The following is a 23,819-nucleotide window of genomic DNA, read 5'->3' on the forward strand; positions in this document are numbered from 1 at the left end:
CGGCAGCTCTGTCTCGTGAAACGCGTTAAATCTTTCTCCCTGATTTTTTTTGGAAAAATTGGTATTTATGGACTTGGAATGAGGGTCTGCGGAGGCGCGCCCTGGTGGGTTGTGCTCACCCATGGAACTTTTTTATATATTCTGAAATAATTCTCCAAAAAGTTTCGTTCCAATCCGAGAACTTTTATTTCAGAATATATAAACTTTTTTATATATTCTGAAATAATTCTCCAAAAAGTTTCGTTCCAATTCGAGAACTTTTATTTATGCACAAAAACAACACCATAGTAATTCTACTGAAAACATCATCAGTCCGGGTTAGTTTCATTCAAATCGTGCAAATTAGAGTCCAAATCAAGAGGAAAAGCGTTAGGAAAAGTAGATATGACAGAGACGTATCAGGGCTTATAGTTTCGCCTCCCAACGTATTCACCTCAAGGGTGAAGTCAACAATAGTAACTCATGCCCACCCATATCTAACTGGATATATGTGCCTAGATCATTCCTCACCACATGGTGCTTGCCAAAAGAGAAAAGAAGGAATAGAGAGAGATACTTTGACTCTTGCATAAAAGTAAATACATAAAAGTAAAAGATAGGCCCTTCGCAGAGGGAAGGAGAGGTTGCCATGCGCTTTTTGATTGTATGCTCAATCTCTTAGTGCAAAAGAATGTCACGTTATATTGCCCCTTATGATAGCAACATTTATTATGCAGTATGTTGCCTTTATTATTTTCCCATCACAAGTTCGTGCAACACTCAATTTTCTCTTACGCTAAATGATCTAACACATTTAGAAGCAATTTTTATTTCCTTATTGCACCGATGATAACTTACTTGAAGGATCTTACTCAATTCATAGGTAGGTATGGTGGACTCTCAAAACAAGATTTGGGTTAAGTGTTTTGGATGCACAAGTAGTATCTATACTTAGTGCAGAATTTTTGGCTAGCAAAGATGGGGGAAAGCACCACAGTATAAAGGATCTATGACAATATAATTTCTATGTGAATATGAACAAACATAAATCATTACGTTGTCTTCCTTGTCCAACGTCAACAATTTTGGCATGTAATATTTTGATGGGGGCTCACAATCATAAAAGATGTCCAAGATAGTGTATTTGCATGTGAATCTTCTCTTCCCTTATTAATTCTTCCATGAATTGCATCATTGACCAATGCTATGTTTGTCAATCTCTAATAAATTTACTTATACTCTGCCTTATGTGATGTCATTACTTACCATAAGATAGTGTATGATCTTTTCCATTTATTTCCTTTCTTTTTATTGGAACAGGAAAGTAAAGAAAAAACTTAAACTAAACTTTATTATATATCTCGCACACGATTACATAAAAAAATCACTAAGCAAGCACTTGAAAAGAAAGGATACTTTTATTCAACCAAATCAAAAGATAACTAAGGATCGAACTACAATAGATAAAGGCAAAGATAGTGGTGGTGATACGATACCGGGACACCTCCCCCAAGCTTGGCACAAGCCAAGGGGAGTGTCCATACCCTGAACTGAAGTCTCCTTTGGTGATGATGAAGGTGGTGGTGATGTAGTAGCGATCTTGTCGTTCCTCCTTAGCTTACACTTGAGGATGGAATTCTCCTCCTTCAAGTCATCAATCTCCTGCTGCAACGTCAATATATTTCTGCATAATTCTTGTTTATTTTACTGCAGGAGATGAAAAGGGATAAACTGGATCTTAGGTTTCTTCACTTTATTGGGGAGACTTGACTTCTTGAATTCCACATGCATGTCCCCTAGCTGGGGTAATGTAACTTCATCTTCATCTGAGCTTGTATCACTACTGCAGGATGGTCCAAACGCGACAGTCGAATCATAGACCCTTCAACGAAACTGTGTGCGATGCCATAATCGCAAACGGCGATGTAAAAACCGTCAAAAAGGTGCAAAATGTTTGCGGTGGAGGATGCATCAAACACAGTTCAGAATTTAGTTGCATGTGCAATGCAGGGCATATAGTTCAGCTCAATGAACTGTTTGTGATGAGGAGGCACAAAAGAAATAGGCAGCCAGATGAAGGTGTGTGCGATATACAACATACAGTTCACTGGGATGAATTGTGTGTGATTAGGCAACACAATGGAAACGGTTCAACTGAACAAGATGTGTGTGATACGCAACAAACAGGTCCATAATCTAAAATGTGTGCGATGACCAATATAACACAGACGATTGCTGCTAATAAGCCGTGTGAATTGCTCTGTCTACAGTAGAATAACATGTATATATATAACTGAAATAAGCATCCAATTACATAAGTGACTATACAGATCATTCGCACACACCTCAATAAACAATTGCATGCATTCTAAAGTAGGAGAAACGATCGTCTAGTCATCTACTTCTTGTGACGCTCCCGCCACTTCTATGTGGCTCGATCCCTCATCTGGGTCAGGAAGAAGACAGTTCCTCATGTCAATGATCTGCATGTACATCTCGTAGCTTGTGTACGCGTCCATGGCTGCGTACTTGACATGTTGTTCATCCAGTCTCTTATGCCACACACTGTGCCAGGCATTCCTGTCCTTATTGCTCTCTTTCTTCATCTTCATGTAGTAGGGGTCGATGATGGCCGAGGCGAGCTCAACCAGGGAGTTTAGTTTGCTTTTGTCGCTGCCCCAGACCTTGTAGTGGTGCTGGATGTTGACAAGATTCGGGCATTTCAAGTCACTAACCTTGAGCGCTTTTAGATCGTTGGTGGTGTCGACCGTAGCGAAACTGTAGTCGGAGCTATTGATAAACCTGGAGAAACGCTCGCAAGGCCTTGTGGCAAGGTGGAAGTGGTAGACGAGGATGTCATGTCGCACGCACAACTGGGCGATGACAACCTTCTGATCGTGCCCGGCACGACCGATGGTGTACTCGAGGTCGAAGCCGACCACTCGATACTTGTCCTCGGCAAGGAACTTCTCCATAGTTTGGATGGAGCTCTCCACCGAGACCGGATCATTCATGTACACCACTGAGAGGGCCTTCCCCCTCACGTGGGTGTCCACTACGTGATGTGTGGTGAATTTCCTGCCGTTGTCGTCGTCGGCCGCTGGGAGCGCCATTGCAGCCACGGGGAGCGCCATTGGAACCGCTGGATGTCCTCTCTGTATGTGTACTCGTGGGTGTGCTTATTGTGACGTGTGAGACGATAGATGAAGGTAAATGGCCGCAGGAATAAAAGCGGGCCGGGCGGCGTGGATTCTCGGCACATCCGCATGGCCGTTTTTGCAGCGGGTAACTGCATCATCGTGCTGCGCCCAGCGCAACCGCTTGCACACGAACGTGCGTGATTGTGCACCGGCCCAAAACACTGACAGTGCGCATGGAGGGACGAGGGCAGAGCACCCGGAGGGACGCAAGAGCAGAGCGCGCGCGGCGGGACGCGAGCAGAGCGCGCCGCGGCCGCCTGAACCGCAAGCAACCACACACTTGGAGCAATTGAACACGCAGCAAATGGTCGCCTACAAGCCAGCCAACAGTTGCGTCGCTGCGTAGAGAGCGGCCATGTGGTACCACCTCCGTCTAGTTTATAGTCTCCTTTACATTATGTGCCATACTTTGCCCTCAAATTTAACCAACAAAATGTTAATGCATGTTTTAAAAATTATATAATTGGAAATTATGTTCAAATACAAATCCAATTATATGATCTTTGGCGACATGCATTCATATTTTATTAGTTAAATCATACTTATAAACCAGGACAGTGGTATAGTAGGTAATTAAATTGCAAACTTTTTTTATTAACCGTATGTGTACGTGGCCTTTCGTCCTCCTCTCGCACGTCTTGTCACCCCGCTGCCGCAGACGGCTTACAACGCAGGCTTGCGCAGCGTGTGGGGGCGTTCTTTTTGCCAAACAGTGGTGCCAATGAATCGTCGGTGAGCCCGTTCCCACGCAACCTCGCAGGTTCCCGCGCAAGCTTCCCGCCCGACTCGGTGAAATCCCCCAAAAACCCAATGCTTACCGGCTAGCTATAAAAACCCTCACGGCCGGCGAGTCCTGCGTCGCATTTCCCCCTCCATCCTTGTAGCTTATCTCGTCTCCTTATCCCACATTCGCCAATGGCACTGGTCCATCATCGTCGCTCAGCCACTCCGCTATCATCAGAAGACAGCTCCAACTGGGAGCCTACACCGTGGCGGCGGCGTAGTCCCCGGCATAGTGTAGTGCGCGTGGCGTCCCTGTTGGGTGTGCGCGGAACACCCACCACACGCTCCTCCGCCGGTGCCCGTCGGCAGCTGTTGCCGCCACACCACCGTCGAAAGCCAGGGCCATCGCCCCCTCCGCCACCGCGGCCCGAAGGCGGGAGATGGCCATCGTGGCCGCCACCCCAGTGCTGGCCACTATGGCCATCACCTGCTCCGCCACCGCAGCCCGAAGGCGGGAGGTGGTGGTCGTGGCCGCCACCCCGTCATCGGCCGCCGTGGCCGCCAGCCCACCGTCGACCGCCGGGGTCATCACCCGCTCCGCCACCGCCGCCCGAAGGCGGGAGGCGGAGGTTGATGCCCGCATGTGCGACAACGACCTTGCACGCTACACCGAGTTCCTATGGGAGGAGGAGGAGCGCCTCGTCGAGCACGCAAAGAGCCTTACGGCCGCAGTGGCAGCGGCACACGCCACCTCAGAGGCGAGGAATCAGGAGATCTACGAGGAGAACCACCGCTTCGAGAGGGGTCGTCTGGAGCTGCAGAGGGCGTTCGACAGCTGAACCGCAACAAGTAAGAACAACTGCTTAGGTCCCCAATTAAGAACGACTGCTTATGAATGAAATATATGCTTAATTACTGAATTTTAGTTGCAAAAATTAGATACTACTAGTGATTTTTAGCTTCATATTTTGACAAATCGCAGTGTTACAAGGATTGACAAATCTTACCAAATTGTTTGTATGTGGTTCCACATGGGTCATCCAAACAATCATTTTTGTTGAAGGGATGCACAAATCCTACGCTGCTCTCACTTTGCATACAGGTGTTCTATCTAAAACGTTTGCGATTAAGAGCTGCAGAAATCCTGCTCGGCACATTTTCTCTTGGTTTCCTGGGGAAGCTGTTGGATTGCATATGGGTGTTCTAACTAAAACGTTTGCGATGAGTGTTCTATATTTTAAAAGCGAATTAAACTGCAGCTTGGGCGCCATTAATGGAGAGGATGCGAGCAAGGCGGGCGGCCGTGGAAGTCAAAGGGCTCGCTTCCAAGTGAGCATGTGCACCGTATAGCTCCCACGCTTCTCGGTGAGCCTGCGCACTCAAGGACAGCTTGCATGCCTCTCAGTCAGCCTGTGCACCAGACGGCGCTCACACGCCTCCCGTTTAGTCAAGGTCAAGCAGCTGTCGACACGGCACCTCCTACAGCCATTAAAACCAAGACACGTGGCGTCACGTGTATGGTTAACAAAATTTTGGATTTACTAGAATTTAAAAACTAGGCATCTCAATGTTTTGCCGGCAATCAACGGTGCCCTGGTGTTTGAAATTCATTCCCATTTCTTGCATGGGACCTAAGCATGCACCCAAGGACACATATTTGATTTTTCAACCAATTTATATGCACTAGAGCATGTGCATGTAGTTCAAATTTGAATTATGCACATAAATGTATTGAAAACTCAGTTAATGCATAAAATGTCCAAACGAACCCCGAAAAATCACAAAAATTCACACAACACTCCTGTTGTTCTATGTTGACACAAGAAAAAAAATTGAAAGCAATAAGAGGCAATGGATATCGTTTTGTCCAGAAAGGTGGGACGTTCCCTATCGAAAATCATCATGCTTGTTGTGAGAAGCTCCGGTTTATGAGAAGCATATACCCAAACCTGCCCCAAATAGGACAAAATTTGTACCACGACATGTTGATGCTGCTCCATGATAGCATGCCAAGTTTCATGAATTTCCGACGAGTTTTGGATTTACTAGAATTTAAAAACCATGCATCTCAATGTTTTGCCAGCAATCAACGGTGCCTCGGTGTTTGAAATTCATTCCCATTTCTTGCATGGGACCTAAGCATGCACCCAAGGACACAGATTTGATTTTTCAACCAATTTATATGCACTGGAGCATGTGCATGTATTTCAAATTTGAATTATGCACATAAAAGCATTGAACACTCAGTTAATGCATAAAAATGTCCAAATGAACCCCAAAAAATCACAAAAATTCACACAACACTCCCGTTGTTCTATGTTGACACGCGAAAAAAATTGAAAGCAGTAAGAGGCAATGGATATCGTTTCGTCCACAAAGATGGGACGTTCCCTACCGAAAACCATCATGCTTGTTGTGAGAAGCTCCAGTTTGTGAGAAGCAAATACGCAAACCTGCCCCAAAATGGGACAAAATTTGTACCACGACATGTTGATGCCGCTCCATGATAGCATGCCAAGTTTCATGAATTTCAGACGGGTTTTGGATTTTCTATAATTTAAAAACCATGCATCTCAATGTTTTGCCGGCAATCAATGGTGCCCCGGTGTTTGAAATTCATTCCCATTTCTTGCATGGGACCTAAGCATGCACCCAAGGACACATACTTGATTTTTCAACCAATATGCACTGGAGCATGTGAATGTAGTTAAAATTTGAGTTATGCACATAAAATGCATTGAAAACTTAGTTAATGCATAAAATGTCCAAACGAACCCTGAAAAATCACAAAAAATCACACAACACTCCTGTTGTTCTATGTTGACACGAGAAAGAAATTTGAAAGCAATAAGAGGCAATGGATATCGTTTCGTCCACAAAGGTAGGACGTTCCCTACAGAAAACCATCATGCTTGTTGTGAGAAGCTTCGGTTTGTGAGAAGCATATACCCAAACCTGCCCCAAATGGGACAAAATTTGTACCACGGCAAGTTGATGCCGCTCCATGATAGCATGCCAAGTTTCATGAATTTCCGACGAGTTTTGGATTTACTAGAATTTAAAAACCATGCATCTCAATGTTTTGCCGGCAATCAACGGTGCCCTGGTGTTTGAAATTCATTCCCATTTCTTGCATGGGACCTAAGCATGCACCCAAGTACGCAGATTTGATTTTTCAACCAATTTATATGCACTGGAGCATGTGCATGTAGTTCAAATTTGAATTATGCACATAAAATGCATTAAAAACTCAGTTAATGCATAAAAATGTCCAAACGAGCCCCAAAAAATCAAAAAAAATCACACAACACTCCTATTGTTCTATGTTGACACGAGAACAAAAATGAAAGCAATAAGAGGCAATGGATATCGTTTCGTCCACAAAGGTGGGACGTTCCCTACCGAAAACCATCATCCTTGTTGTGAGAAGCTCCGGTTTGTGAGAAGCATATACCCAAACCCGCCCCAAATGGGAAAAAATTAGTCCCACGGCATGTTGATGCCGCTCCATGATAGCGTGCAAAGTTTCATGAATTTCAGACGAGTTTTGGATTTACTAGAATTTAAAAACCATGCATCTCAATGTTTTGCTGGCAATCAACGGTGCCCCGGTGTTTGAAATTCATTCCCATTTCTTGCATGGGACCTAAGAATGCACCCAAGGACACAGATTTGATTTTTCAACCAATTTACATGCACTGGAGCATGTGCATGTAGTTGAAATTTGAATTATGCACATAAAATGCATTGAAAACTCAGTTAATGCATGAAAATGTCCAAATGAACCCCAAAAAATCACAAAAAATCACACAACACTCATGTTATTCTATGTTGACACGAGAAAAAAATTAGAAAGCAGTAAGAGGCAATGGATATCGTTTTGTCCACAAAGGTGGGACGTTCCCTACCGAAAACCATCATGCTTGTTGTGAGAAGCTCCGGTTTGTGAGAAGCATATACCCAAACCTGCCTCAAATGGGACAAAATTTCCACCACGACATGCTGATGCCGCTCCATGATAGCATGCCAAGTTTCATGAATTTCACACGAGTTTTGGATTTACTAGAATTTAAAAAACAGGCATCTCAAGGTTTTGCCGGCAATCAACGGTGCTCCGGTGTTTGAAATTCATTCCCATTTCTTGCATGGGACCTAAGCATGCACCCAAGGATGCAGATTTGATTTCTCAACCAATTTATATGCACTTGATCATGTGCATGTAGTTCAAATTTGAATTATGCACATAAATGCATTAAAAACTCAGTTAATGAGTAAAAATGTCCAAACGAACCCCGAAAAATCACAAAAAATCACACAAAACTCCTGTTGTTCTATGTTGACATGAGAAAGAAATTTGAAAGCAAAAAGAGGCAATGGATATCGTTTCGTCCGCAAAGGTGGGACGTTCCCTACCGAAAACCATCATGCTTGTTGTGAGAAGCTCCGGTTTGTGAGAAGCATATACCCAAACCTGCCCCAAATGGGAAAAAATTGTACCACAACATGTTGATGCCGCTCCATGATAGCATGCCAAGTTTCATGAATTTCAGACAAGTTTTGGATTTACTAGAATTTAAAAACCAGGCATGTCAATGTTTTGCCGGCAATCAATGATGCCCTGGTGTTTGAAAATCATTCCCATTTTTTGCATGGGACCTAAGCAGGCACCCAAGGACACAGATTTGATTTTTCAACCAATTTATATGCACTCGAGCATGTGCATGTAGTTCAAATTTGAATTGTTCACCTAAAATGGCTAGAAAACCAATTTAATGTATAGAATGTTCAAACGAACCCTGAATAATTCCGATTCTTTTACGATAGACATATAGTTGCATGTTCGCCCAGATAAAAGGTCTAGCAATTCAAACACCATCCATTGCCGCTGTGACCCCATTATGTAATTCAAATCAAGATGAAAAATCAAGTAGATCACACACAGTTTATTATCAGCAATCGTGTGATATGTAGTGCAAAATATCTTGGAGCACCGTTGGTGTATAGTACGCCTATGGCTTATGCGAGAAGGTGCGTCGGCTATAGTCCACAGTCGGCGTCTCAAGCACACTAGCGCGCTCCCCAAATATCATTTCACTGTTCAATCATTGCCGGTGAAAGATGGGCACGTGGACCCGTGTCGTGATGGCAACTTCGGTGGCCCACTTCGGCGAGATCGCGGCCGTAGCCGCCATGCGCGTGCCAACAAGGTGCATGAGCGCGGCCACAATTTGCGACCGGGCGGCAAAGGCAGCCCAAACGGCCGCTGTTGCTTCTCAGGTGGCGGTAGAAACATCTGCCTTGGGGATAGCAAGTGGCGAGAGCGGCACAACAGTTGTCCGTTCCGCAGCGGCGGCCTTAGCCCTAACGGAGGCCGCCCACGACCATGTCGAGGCCGCCCACGCCTAGCTCCTGGCGGTCACCGGACAAATCGAACGAAGCTTCTCCGACAACGGTCGGCAACCCACGGCCGAAGAGCTGGCAATCGCCGAGAGTGTTCGAGCAGCCGTCCGTTCCTCCGCCGCATACCTTGCGACGACGGAGCCCGTCCAAGCCCAGATCGCGTCCGCCCATGCCCAGCTCGTGGCGGCCTTTTCCAAAGAGATGGCGGACACGGATTGTGAGATGCTTGCCGAGTATGGTGCGATGGATGCCATGGAGCCCCTTCCCCAGGAGACCGTGGGGCGCGAGCTGGACATGGAGGCGGCGGCGGGGATCGACGAGCACCAGCCATAGTAGTACTCTATGTTTTATTTAATTAAGAGCACTAGTCTTTAATTTGTTAGAGTAATGTTTAGGTCAGCTAGCTCTGTTTAATTGCTGAACTTGCTCGATTAGGAAATGTGGGTGTGTTGTAGTCTCCTTTGTGTACCCAAATTATGCAATGACGTGGATGACCACTGTAACCATGGAAATTCAAACCAAAACGTTTGATGTTCAAACTCATCACACACGGGTTAAGCTACCAGAATCGTTTGTGATGCCCACATATCGTACACAGTTCTGAATAAGGGACCGTGTCTGATGACACTCTGCGCGCTAGTTTTTTGGCTGAAGCGATTCCAAATTTTCGGCTTCCGCAGAAATATCTACCCGCCCGCCCCTCCCCCTTACCAAAAGCCACATTTCCCCTCTTTCCACCTTCCTTTCCAAGTTGAAACCTTCACTCCTTGCTTGTAGCGCCGCCACCTCCTCGTCGACGACCCTCCTTCATGCTGCTCGGCCTCCTCTATCCAGGCAGGTAATCCACACCCGACCCCCATCCTCCTCCTCCTACCACATCCCACATGCCCCGACCGCCGGCGTGAGCACGACACCTTCCACCCAAATCACCGAACCCTCCACCAAATAAGCGCCGGCCTAAGCCATGGTGCACGCAGTATAGCCAGGACCTCAAGGAGCAATTGGCAGCGGAGAAGCAAATCGTGGCCGCACGCGCAGATGAGGTTGCGATGGCTGCCATTCGTGCCGACCCCCAGATCTTGGAGGAGCACCTTGCCAATTGCTAGCTACGCCGGTCAAGCATGCTCGGTTTACCCGTTGCGTGTGCTGCTCCTGCCTTTCCTTCACAAAATCTAGTGAATTGTGCTATCTAATTTAACCATGCAATATGTTTCTCTAGTGTATATGTTCTATATGTCGTGTAGTGTGGTGCTCACTTATTAACTGTTTTGTTAATTAGTTGTCGTCTTCAGTCAACTGTTTGGTTCAATTCTGCAAATGTGATGTTCAATTCTTCAGGCTGCAATTTTGTATTGTCTTCCTTGTGAGAAATAAATCGGATTTATCTTTACAAAATTGTGGGTGCATTCTGTTATTGTATACCATGTGAGGAATAAATTGAATTTGGCTGTAGTAAATACATGAGAAACAAATACAATTGCTACAATTCATTGTAGTTAATTGTTTGGTTAACTCTCTGATCTTCTATTAGGAGTATGTTATATTGTGCAATGTGGTGCTCAATTAATGTTTGGTTCATTTGTTGTGGTGTTTAGTTAACTGCTTGGTTCAATGTTATATTATGCAATGTGGTGCTCAGTTAATGTTTGGTTCATTTGTTGTGGTGTTTAGTTAACTGCTTGGTTCAATTCTGCAATGCGATGTCCAATTGTCGTGGGTAGACTTTTGTATTGTTGTGCATGTGAGGAATAAATCGAATTTGGCTGCACTTAATACATGAGAAACAAATACAAGTGCTATATTTCCTAGTTCTTAATCATGCTTAGTTTGGGTAAATGGGTTTTTCGTTTGGCTTCAATTAATCTGATGAATCTGCAATGTGCTTATTTTTCATCAACATATTTTACTGATAGCATGTGAACCCTTACTTAACCTGATGACGAACTACCTTATATGTGTTGTAGGGAAACAATGGGAAGCACTAAGGTTTACAATCAAGGTTAGCACGTGCATGGTACGTTGTTTAATAGCACATTATTGTGCAATTGCAGGAACCATTGTAATATTTTGGTTTTAAACAATTTGGTCTTGCACATGTAGGTCCTGCTGTCAGAGGTTTTGACCCACTGTTCGACCCTTTTTGCATATGGGGAAATGAGTTGTCCATGAATATCAATCAAATCAAGAAACTCAGAAAGATTGTTAGGATAAAGAAATTAGCGACAAAAAACAACAAGATCTTTTTCTGCACAATGAAGAAGACATCAGTTCACTACGAGATGGTACTAACTATTATACCTTGCCTTTTTTATTCCTTTGCCCCATTTCCAATATATAGAAGATATTTATGCACATCCTTGTTTTCAGGCCTTTCCAAAGCAGTTCACTGATGATTACTTCCAAAGCAGTTCACTGATGATTACCTCTCAAACCACCTCTATGGCCAGGAGGCGAGGAAGGTTTTCATACAACACCCACGGTTCAATATTGAAGTGTTCCTGAAGAGGTCGAAGGACAGACGGTCAATCATCCATAGGCACTGGCCTAAAGTTGCAAAGACCTTCAACATGAATGAAGGCTCAATATTCGCCTTTCGCTTCAACAACTTTCCAGATGAGATGCATCTTTCTATATACCGTCTATGATGCTAATTTCAAAAGGTTCTACATGTTGCATGTGGAACTTGCTGGTGGTGCAGTTGTGTAATGGGGTAGCTGAGTGCTGAAGCTATATCATGTTGTACTCTGATGTATTTCAATTATGAAATTCTGCTTCCTTAATATGGAAATGAAATATATTGTGTGCTTAATATGAATGTCAATTAGATTAATAAATGGATTATTAATAATAGGACAATTAGCCTGCTAATTGGGTTTTGATATTGCAAACGGCTGTTGAAAAAATACCATGGGCGATAACCTCAGGCAACACACACAATTTCTAGGAATAAACCGTGTTGGATCAATGAACAATCACACACGACTTTCTCTTGAAAACTGTTTGCGTTAGGCCACTTTGCGCAAACGTTTACCACATAAAAACTGTGTGTCATGGACAACCTTTGCCACACAGTTTCTTCTATGGACCATGTGTGCTACATTCAATAAGCAAATGATTTAATGGGAAAAATTGCGTGTGATGTACCTGTGAATGGAAGCGTTTTCCTTGGAGCGACTGTGTGGGATGTGCATACGAATGGAAACATTTAGCGGAGACTGACTGTGTGGGATGTACTTGCGACCGGAAACAATTTTACCATATAATTGTATTTTTTTAGCTCTACTGTACATATTTCTATATTTGAGTGCTCGCCGGTCGCACACAACCTCATTTTGCCGAACGTGTGTGCCAGGAAGGCATATCCCCGACGGTTTCTGGGTCGTGTGGAAGGACCCCCTATCACCCATACTCACTTGGCGACGGTTCTAGATGCCGTCGCGGAAAGGGGTTTTAAACCGTTTGTTTAGGACCGACGCGCACCAGTGTCTCTTCCTTCCTTTTAGGATCATAGTCTTCTTCCTCCTCCCTGTCCAACCACAATGTTCCGCATCTCTATAAACCATGGGGTTAGCAATATAATCACCAATGTAGCTCTCACCCTCCGAGTCTTGAGATGACATATTTTCATATCTGTCAGAAAACAACGAGAAAGAAGAACAGAAGATTTCTCCGCGATATTGTGGTCAATAGGTTCGGGTGGTAAATAAAGATTTTTTATCTTGGGAAACAAGCAAACGGAAGAAAAATGGAGTCTGTAAGGTACCCGAGGTGGGCACAACCCACCTGGGCGCGCCTGGTTGCCAGGCGCGCCCTGGTGTCTTGTGCCCACCAGGGTTGCCTTCCTGGTTGCTTCCTATTTTCCTAATTTTTAAAATATTCCAAAACTGACAGAAAATATATTTGCAATACCTTGTGAGCAGTTTTTTCTCCCGCATGATGCCCACCATAAGCTTTGGAATGGCATTTCCGTAGGATTTGTCCTTGTTCATGCTCAGGTACACAACGTCTAATAATACCATCTACTCCTTTGTAAAGATGTGGGTCATCCCAAAAGTAATGTCTTAAATCATAGAAAAACCTTTTCTTTTGTTGGTATGTGAAACTAGGTGGTATATATTTTGCAACAATATAATTAACATAGTCGGCATACCAAGGAGTGTTATGAGAGACATTTATTGCAGATAATTGCTCATCAGGAAAGCTATCATTAATAGGTAGTGGGTCATCAAGAATATTCTCTAACCTCGATAAGTTATCAGCTACAGGGTTCTCAACTCCTTTCCTATCAGTAATATGTAAATCGAATTCTTGTAGCAAGAGAACCCAACTAATGAGACTAGGTTTAACATCTTTCTTTTCCATAAGATATTTAATAGCAGCATGATCAGCGTGAACAATAACTTTAGAATCAACAATGTAAGATCTGAATTTATCACAAGCAAACACAACTGCTAAAAATTCTTTTCCAGCAGTAGCATAATCTCTTTGGGCATTGTCTAGAGTTTTACTAGCATAATGAATAACATTTAATTTCTTATCAACTCTTTGTCCTAAAACAGCACCGACAGCATAATCACTAGCATCACACATAATTTCAAAAGGCAAGTTCCAATCAGGTGGTTGAACAATAGGTGCAGAAATTATTCTTAAATGTTTCAAAGGCTTCTACACAATCATTTTTAAAAACAAAAGGAACATCCTTTTGTAAAATGTCACATCCCTAGCTAGTCATTGCTTGACTTTGCATAATCATCCATGCAACATGTTTAAATTCAAATGAACTTGAAATGGGGATGTTGAAACCCTAGCACCAAATGGAATTCAATCAGGTCCAAATTTAAAATCTTTTCAATGATCCCAAAATGCCCTTCGTAAAAGTTCATCACTTTTGAATTGGTTGAAAACCTCTGACAAAAATGGTGCACATTTTTCTAGGTCATTTCTGGATTTTTGAATTAAATCATAAAGTATTTGAACTTGGGCATTTAAATACTATAAATATTTTAAATGCTTAAATAATTCTGAAACTAAATGTGGGCTGTTGGAAATAATTCTAAAAGTGCCCACAAATATTTTCAGGAGTTTTGGTAATGGTTTAGTATTTTTGCTACATCAAAAACAGAAAGCAAAAAATAGAAACCAGAACGAAATAAGAAAAGCAGAGAGAGAGGAAAAACCTACCTAGCCCACCTACCTATAGCCAGCCCAGCTTCACCGACCCAGCCCACTTACCTCCTCGCTCGTCGTCTTCCTCCTGCCAGTAGGCAGGAGCAAACACACGCGCGCACCCGCGGAGCCTCCACCTCCTGCTTCGTGCTGGCAGCGTCCCCGCATGTCCACCTGCTCGCCTGGAGATGCCCAGCACCCCCTGGACTTCTCCCCTCTCTCCCTGGACCGCTCCCCTCCTCTGCTCTCTCCCTGCGGCACAACCGAGCGAGCTCGTCACCGCCGCTCGCTGCCACCGCTTCCACCGGACACCCCTCGCCCCGTGACCATTTCCAGAAGCTTCTCCATCGAGCACCACGCCCCCAAGCCGAAGGAAAGGAGCTGGAGGGCTCTGCTTCGTTGGTAGCGTCCTCGTCTTCCTCCTTGGCCCCCATGGATCTTCACCGTTGATTCGCCACCCTCATCCCTTCCTCGGGCTCGCTAACCATCTCGACATGATCCCTGTGAGCATCTGGTCGATTCCCCTCTCCTCACCGCGTCGACTTGGCGCTCTAGCCGTAGATGCACCGGAGCCGAGTTGTGCTCGCCACCGGCCATATCACCGCCATCGCTACGGCCGCTCAAGCTCGCGTCCGAGGGCGTCGTCGTGCTCATCAGGCTCCCAGGAGCCGAGAACACCCACCAACTCTTCCCCCCGCACACCACAACGCCGTGCCGGCCAACCCCGTGCGGGTGCCGCCGCTGATGTGCTCCTCACCGTCGACCCGGACCACCTGTGGTCATTCTGCGGGTGCCAATGGACGCGGACGAGTCCCAGGACCTCGTCTGTGGTCTCCGCCGCTGGTTTGGTCATTGGAGGACGTTTCCCGACGCCCTCTGCCTCCCCTGCTGTCGCCGGTGATTTACCACTGGTGATGCTGACGTGGCTCTGGCTTAATTAGGCCTAACCACTAATTAGCACTAACCTAACCGACCTCTGGGTCAATGACACGTGGGGCCCAGCCCATGTTAACCTTTCGTTTAGTTTAAACTTAATCCCTAGTTAACACCGTGTCACTCATGTATGGGTCCCATACGTCAGATTTGACCGAGGCTGACCGTGTTGTCCTGCTGATGTCACAGTGACGCGGTGCTGACGTCGTAAATACATTTACTGGAATTTTCATATTTCTAAATAAATTGGAAATTTCAGAAAATGTCCTAAACTTCTAAAAATCATAGAAATTCAACCGTAGCTCAGAATGAAATAAGTTATATATGAAAAATTATAAGAAAAACCCAATCTCTCCATCCGTACTAGTTTCATGCATGTTTAAACAACTTAACATCATTGTTTAGTTCAAAACATGATAATGCACTATTTGAATTCATAGTTTGAGTTTGGGGTTGAACCTTTGGTTTAAAATGACTCAAACCCATCTGGTCTTAGTTGTATTAGCTCAACCACATCATATTGCCATGTCATGATCATGCATCATATTGTGCATTGCATTGATTGTGTTCTTCCTTGTTTGCCGGTAATTGTCCCCTCTTAGTAGACGACGTTCCGACGATGAGATCAATGACACTGATGAAGAACTATACTATCTTCAGTAGTGCCAGGCAAGCAAAACCCCCTTGTTCATTCCAATACAATCCCACTCTCTCGTTCCTGCTCTCGTTTACTACATTAGGACAACAATGCTTCAACGGTTACATGTTGCGGTAGTTGAACCCCTTTCCTCTGCATGACCTGTCATTGCCACAGTAAATAGATGAAACCCACTAGCATGAGTAGGAGTTGTTTGAGCCCTGATGTGCCTACTCATTCATGCTTGTTGTCATGCCTGCTACTGCTTAGAGTTGAGTTAGGTCTGATTCATCGGGAATGAATTAGAATGTGGTGAACATGTCCTACTATTGAGAGCTAAGTGTGTGAACACGATTTGGTAAAGGTAGTGGTGAGAGGCCATGTAGGAGTACATGGTGGGTTGTCTCATTGAAACCGTCCTCAGGAACTGAGTTCTGTGTCTATGATCCATGAACAGCTACTACCACACATTGGGATCCGGGCACTCCAAGCTCTCTCGACTTATTAATCAACGTGATCTCTGTCCAGGAGTTGCAACTAGTTTCTGGTGTCTACCAAGTGGCACCCGGTATAGGTGGGCTTCGGACAGACTAGGCACCATGGCACCTTTTACCAAGCGTAGATCCATCCGTCAAGGCGGGCTTGGCAACCCTGCACACATCGTTTGGGGCCGTGAGCGACACCCCGGCCGGATCTCCTTGCGGATGGAACCTGAATAGGCGATAAACCTGGACTAGAGACTTGTGTGGTTAGTTAGGTCGTGGCCGACACCCTCGCTGGGCTTCCGCTTCAAGGTTGCCGAGTATATGTCGTGTAAATGGCGATAAGTGGTGAGAGCGTGTGTGAAGAAGTACACCCCTGCAGGGTTAACATGATCTATTCGAATAGCCGTGTCCGCGATAAAGGACTTCTGGGTTGCGAGTACAGTTCATAGACAAGTGAAAGTGGGTACTCTAAAATGTGCAAGATAAGCGTGAGTGCTATGGATGGCGTTCTCGTAGGGAGACGGGACCGGATCCATAGTGGTGTATTGATATGGTTGAGGGAGTCCTGGATTAGGGGGTCTTCGGACAGCCGGACTATATCCTTTGGCCGGACTGTTGGACTATGAAGATACAAGATTGAAGACTTCGTCCCGTGTCCGGATGGGACTCTCCTTGGAGTGGAATGCAAGCTAGGCAATACGGATATGAAGATCTCCTCCCTTGTAACCGACTCTGTGTAACCCTAGCCCCCTCCGGTGTCTATATAAACCGGAGGGTTTAGTCCATAGGCCAACATGCAATCATACCATAGGCTAGCTTCTAGGGTTTAGCCTCTACGATCTCGTGGTAGATCAACTCTTGTAATACTCATATCATCAAGAACAATCAAGCAGGACGCAGGGTATTACCTCCGTCAAGAGGGCCCGAACCTAGGTAAACGTCATGTGCCCTGCCTCCTGTTACCATCCGCCTTAGATGCATAGTTCGGGACCCCCTACCCGAGATCCGCCGGTTTTGACCCCGACATTGGTGCTTTCATTGAGAGTTCCACTGTGTTGTCACCATAAGGCTTGATGGCTCCTTCGATCATCGGTAGCGATGCGGTCCAGGGTGAGGTTTTCCTCCCCGAACAGACCTTTGTATTCGGCGGCTTCGCACTGCGGGCCAATTCCTTGGCCATCTGGAGCAGATCGAGAGCTACGCCCCTGGCCATCAGGTCAAATTCGGAAACTTAAACTACACTGCCGACACCCGTAGAGACTTGATCTTCGACGGATTCGAGCCCGTGTCAGGTGCGCCGCACAGTCACAACGAGCACAACGTAACTCTGTCGTCGGACAGTGTTCGGGGGATCGCATCTGCAACTACTCCGGCCTTCAATCCGGAGCAAATTGTGCCGTCCAAGGACGGAGGGATAGACCCCGCCATGGAGGCCGCACTCTCAGTGGCGATGGAGCCGGATACTGACTTCACTCCTTACAAGAGCCGTGTCGCCAAATCACTGGATTCGTCTCCGGCCATGGACTCCGAGCCGCCTTCATCTGTGCCCATCGAATCCTACTGGGCGCCGATCATGGAGTTCACCTCCGCAGATATCTTTCAGCACTCGCCTTTCGTCGATGTGCTAAATTCATTAAAGTCTCTCTCCTTGTCAGGAGAACCTTGGCCAAACTATGTCCGGCTAGAATGGGATACGGACGACGAAGAAATTTGCTGCCCGCCCACCACCCACTTTGTAGCCACTGTCGACGACTTAACCGACATGCTCAACTTTGACTCCGAAGACTTCTACGGCATAGACGAAGATGCAGGAGACGAACAGGAACCAGCGCCCACAGGGCACCGGATAGCCACTTCATCACATGACATATACATGATGGACACCCCTAAAGAAGGCAATGGCAACGAGACAGTGGAGGATGACCCCTCCAAGAAGCAACCCAAGCGCCGACGTTAGCGACGCCGCTCCAAGTCCCGCCACAGCAAAAGTAGTGATACCGGCACAGGAGATAATAACACCCCAGATAGTGCCGAAGACAACCTCAATCCCCTCCAGCACGATGTAGATCCGGAGGATGAACAAGCTAGCACTCCAGAGCAGGCAGCAGATGGAGAACCGGAGGAGGACGATTACATTCCTCTCTCCGAAGATGAGGCAAGCCTCGGCGACGAAGAATTTATCGTGCCTGAGGACCCCGTCGAGCAAGAGCGCTTCAAGCACCGACTTATGGCCACAACAAATAGCCTGAAGAAAAAGAAACAACAGCTTCAAGCTGGTAAAGACTCGCTAGCAGACAAATGGACCGAAGTCCTTGCGGCCGAGGAATACAAACTCGAGCGCCCCTCCAAGAGTTACCCAAAACGCAGGTTGCTACCTCACCTCGAGAAGGAAGCATTGAAACCTCCGTCACCAGTGTACGATGCGGCTGACCGGCCACCGCATGGCCGAGCCAAAGAGGCATTTCAGCCTAAAGTTCAGCCTGCACCCCGCCGCTACTCAATCAAAAATACTAAGGCCCGGGGCAACACACGGGACCTGCGAGCCGTATTGGACAAGAGGGCAAAACTCGCAAGGTCAATATACGGGTCACGGGCGCGTGCGCCAACGCGGGACGATGATCGTCGCGCAGGATACACCAAAGGTAAATCCGGCCGGGCCGAATACAGAAGACAAGACTCATATGAACTGCGTCGTGATATAGCCTGGCACAGAGGCGCCGCACACCCCCTATGCTTCACTGATGAAGTTATGGATCACGAATTCCCGGATGGTTTTAAACCCGTAAATATCGAATCATATGATGGTACAACAGATCCCGCTGTATGGATTGAGGATTTCCTCCTTCACATCCATATGGCTCGCGGTGATGATCTACATGCCATCAAGTACTTCCCACTCAAACTCAAAGGACTAGCTCGGCATTGGCTGAATAGCTTGCCAGAGACTCCATCGGCAGTTGGGAGGATCTGGAAGACGCATTCCTTGACAACTTCCAGGGCACTTATGTGCGACCACTGGATGCTGATGACTTGAGCCATATAACTCAGCAGCCAGGGGAATCGGCCAGACAATTCTGGACACGGTTCCTGACTAAGAAAAAACAAATTGTCGACTGTCCGGACGCAGAGGCCCTAGCGGCATTCAAGCACAACATCCGTGACAAGTGGCTTACCCGCCACCTTGGCTAGGAGAAGCCGAAGTCTATGGCAGCCCTCACGACACTCATGACCCGCTTTTGCGCGGGTGAGGATAGCTGGCTGGCTCACAGCAGCAACACATCCAGGAATCCGGGCACCCCGGATAACAAAGATGCCAATGGCAAACCACGATGCAACAAACACAAGCACCGCAAATATGGTGATAAAACCAGTAATACGGTAGTTAATGCCGGGTTCAGGGTCCCAAAGCCCGGTCAGCGGAAAGGGCCGCCCAAAAATACAAATCCGGCTCCATCCAGTCTGGACCGCATACTCGCTCGCCAATGCCAAATTCATGGCACCCCAGAAACACCAGCCACCCATACCAACAGAGAATGCTGGGTCTTCAAACAAGCCGGCAAAGGCAGGCGCCAAACACGAAGAGGGGTCTCAAAGCAATGATAGCGACGAAGAGCCCAGATTTCTGAACACAGGAGGGCAAAAGAAACCCCCCATACTCAATCGGTGAATGTGGTAAATACCACCCAAACGGCCCACTTGGACCAAATATACACCCTTAAGGATGGCGGCTCAACAGAACTCGCCATCCCACAATATAAGCTAGGGCCGGTCACCTTCAACCGCACGGACCATCCGGTCAATGCCAACCGGGGCAATCCAGCCGCACTAATCCTCGACCCAATAGTAAACGGGTTCCACCTCACTCGAGTCCTTATGGACGGAGGTAGCAGTTTAAATCTGCTTTACCAGGATACAGTGCGCAAGATGGGCATCGATCAGTCAGCGATCAAGCCCACTAAGGCCACTTTCAGAGGTATCATACCAGGTATGGAGGGCAGCTATACAGGCTCCATTTCCCTCGAGGTAATCTTCGGATCACCAGAAAATTACCGTACCGAAAAGTTAATCTTCGAAATCGCCCCTTTCCGCAGTGACTATCAAGCACTGCTCGGGCGAACCGCGTTCGCTCGATTCAATGCGGTTCCATATTATGCCTACCGTAAGCTCAAAATGCCCGGTCCATGCGGCGTCATCATGGTTCATGGCAAGCCCGAATTTTCTTTCAATGCCAACAAATACATCACTGCCTTAGCAACAGGAACACTGAGCAGCACCTTGCAGTCGAACCTCGAGTCGACACCTAGGCTCCCGGACACCGTCAAGGGGCTCCGAACTACTTTGCGGAAGGATAATCTGGCTCGTCCAGGGTTCAATTAAACAATCTGGCAAAGGCCACGACAGGCCGAACTCAACGGCTCAACCACCCTCCGGCACGCAAACATTTCTTATATTTCCTTCGCAGGTCCACCTTTGCACCGACCAGGACGGACTCCACAGAGGCAGCTTGAACGCGCCTGGGGATCCTTTAGACATCTCCCGCAATGACTGTCCGGCTACAATACGGACCCGCACTCAACCTCTTCCCCTGGTCACAGCAGGTTCTGCTATCACAACTCCTTTTTTATCACATTACTTGTACCATACGCATAGATGTATTATTTATACAACATGTGGATTCATATGATGTTTACCTGCTGGTTATTTCTTATCGAAATCATTTCGTCAAATGGCATCCATACACAACGATATGCCTTAAATATGCCAGGGGCTATGTTTTCCCCGTAGCACGGCAATACAAGTCCGAACACCTTCATGGAAGTTCGGCACCCCGAACTTATAGCATTATATGCATCAGCTCTGAATCATGTCTTGGGTCAATAGTTGGGTTTGCTCGGCTCCTATGTTTTGGTACCTTACGTTCCGCTATATCGGCTAAGGTAGCATTGGGAGAACTACTGCGATTGTGTCCCGGTTCTTTGATACGTCTCCAACGTATCTATAATTTTTGATTGCTCCATGCTATATTATCTACTGTTTTGGACTATATTGGGCTTTATTTTCCACTTTTATATTATTTTTGGGACTAACCTATTAACCGGAGGCCCAGCCCAGAATTGTTGTTTTTTTTGCCTATTTCAGTGTTTCGAAGAAACAGAATGTCAAACGGGGTCCAAACAGAAAAATCCTTTTTGGAACGTGATTTTCTTCTCGGATAAGACCCAGGAGACTTGGACCCTACTCCAAGAAGTACCGGAGGCGGTCACGAGGGTAGGGGCGCCCCCCCTATAGGGCGCGCCCCCTGCCTCGTGGGCCCCTCGGTGCTCCACCAACGTACTCCTTCCTCCTATATATACCCACGTACCCCCAAACGATCAGAAGAGGAGCCAAAAACCTAATTCCACCGCCGCAACTTTCTGTATCCACGAGATCCCATCTTGGGGCCTGTTCCAGAGCTCCGCCGGAGAGGCCGTCATCACGGAGGGCTTCTACATCATCATAGCCCCTCCGATGAAGTGTGAGTAGTTTACCTCAGACCTTCGGGTCCATAGTTATTAGCTAGATGGCTTCTTCTCTCTTTTTGGATCTCAATACAATGTTCTCCCCCTCTCTTGTGGAGATCTATTCGATGTAATCTTCTTCTTTTGCGGTGTGTTTGTTGAGACCCATGAATTGTGGGTTTATGGTCAAGTCTATCTATGAACAATATTTGAATCTTCTCTGAATTCTTTTATGTATGATTGGTTATCTTTGCAAGTCTCTTCGAATTATCCGTTTGGTTTGGCCAACTAGATTGGTAGTTCTTGCCATGGGAGAAGTGCTTAGCTTTGGGTTCGATCTTGCGGTGTTCTTTCCCAGTGACAGAAGGGGTAGCAAGACACGTATTGTATCGTTTCCATTGAGGATAACAAGATGGGGTTTATTTCATATTGCATGAATTTATCTCTCTACGTCATGTCATCTTGCTTAAAGCATTACTCTATTTTTAACTTAATACTCTAGATGCATGCTGGATAGCGGTCGATGAGTGGAGTAATAGTAGTAGATGCAGAATCGTTTCGATGTACTTGTCACGGACGTGATGCCTATATACATGATCATGCCTAGATATTCTCATAACTATGCTCAATTCTGTCAATTGCTCAACAGTAATTTGTTCACCCACCGTAGAAAACTTATGCTCTTGAGAGAAGCCACTAGTGAAACCTATGGCCCCCGGGTCTATTCTCATCATATCAATCTCCATCACTTTAATCTTGCTTTGTTTTTACTTTGCCTTTTACTTTTCACTTTGCATCTTTATATCAAAAATACCAAAAATATTATCTATCGGATCTCACTTCCCAAAGTGACCGTGAAGGGATTGACAACCCCTAATCACGTTGGTTGCGTTGATCTCTTTGTGTTGTGTAGGTACGAGGGACTTGCGCGTGGCCTCCTACTGGATTGATACCTTGGTTCTCAAAAACTGAGGGAAATACTTACGCTACTCTGCTACATCATCCTTTCCTCTTCGGGGAAAACCAACGCAAGCTCAAGAGGTAGCATTCTTCCGGATGAGCACCTCACTAGAGAAAGCAGAAAAGTGAGTGTCATGATACGGCGAGAGCTGGTCAGCTGTTCAAGCGGTCATGAAATATTTAAGGATTTCTCCGGCAAAATGCCATAACCAATGCAGCGTGCCATGGATCGGCTTTTTTCTTCGATCAGCCGCTTATAGAGCCCCTAGTACGGTCTTCCGAACACAAGGGGCTGCGCCGACCATACTAAAGCTCCTCTGGCTAAGTGAGAGTGATAAAGCCCTATAGTCCGATTGCCTGGTTCTGTAATGCCCCGAGACCGTTGCGCCAGGTGTCTTCCAGTTATTCGATGTTGTTGCCATGTCATTCGCTTGCGTGTTGCATCTTGTCATGTCATCATGTGCATTGTGTCTTCATGTTTTCAAAACCTGCATCTGTCCGGGATTCCCCCAGTTCCGTCCGTTGTCCGTTCTAAGCCCAGATACCCTTGCACGCGCCCGCGACATGTCCGTAATAGTATTTTTATAAGTGGCCGGAAAATGTTCGCGAAATGTGATGAAAGTTGGCGTGTGGTCTTATTATAGTGTAGATAGACCGCCTGTCAAGTTTCATCGCATTTGGAGTCCGTTTGACGCCCCACGGATAACTATAGCGGCAGTATAGCCGGTCTTTTCATCGGACGTTTTCGCTCTCCGAAAACCGTGCCGGGCTGCATCTCTCCCCTCTTCTCTCAGACCAACCCGCTCTTCACAATCCGCCAGACCCAACCTAACCTCTC

This window comes from Triticum urartu, chromosome 7A (genome assembly GCF_056163025.1).
Source record: "Triticum urartu cultivar PI428250 chromosome 7A, HENAU_Tu73, whole genome shotgun sequence".
Lineage (NCBI taxonomy): Eukaryota > Viridiplantae > Streptophyta > Magnoliopsida > Poales > Poaceae > Triticum > Triticum urartu.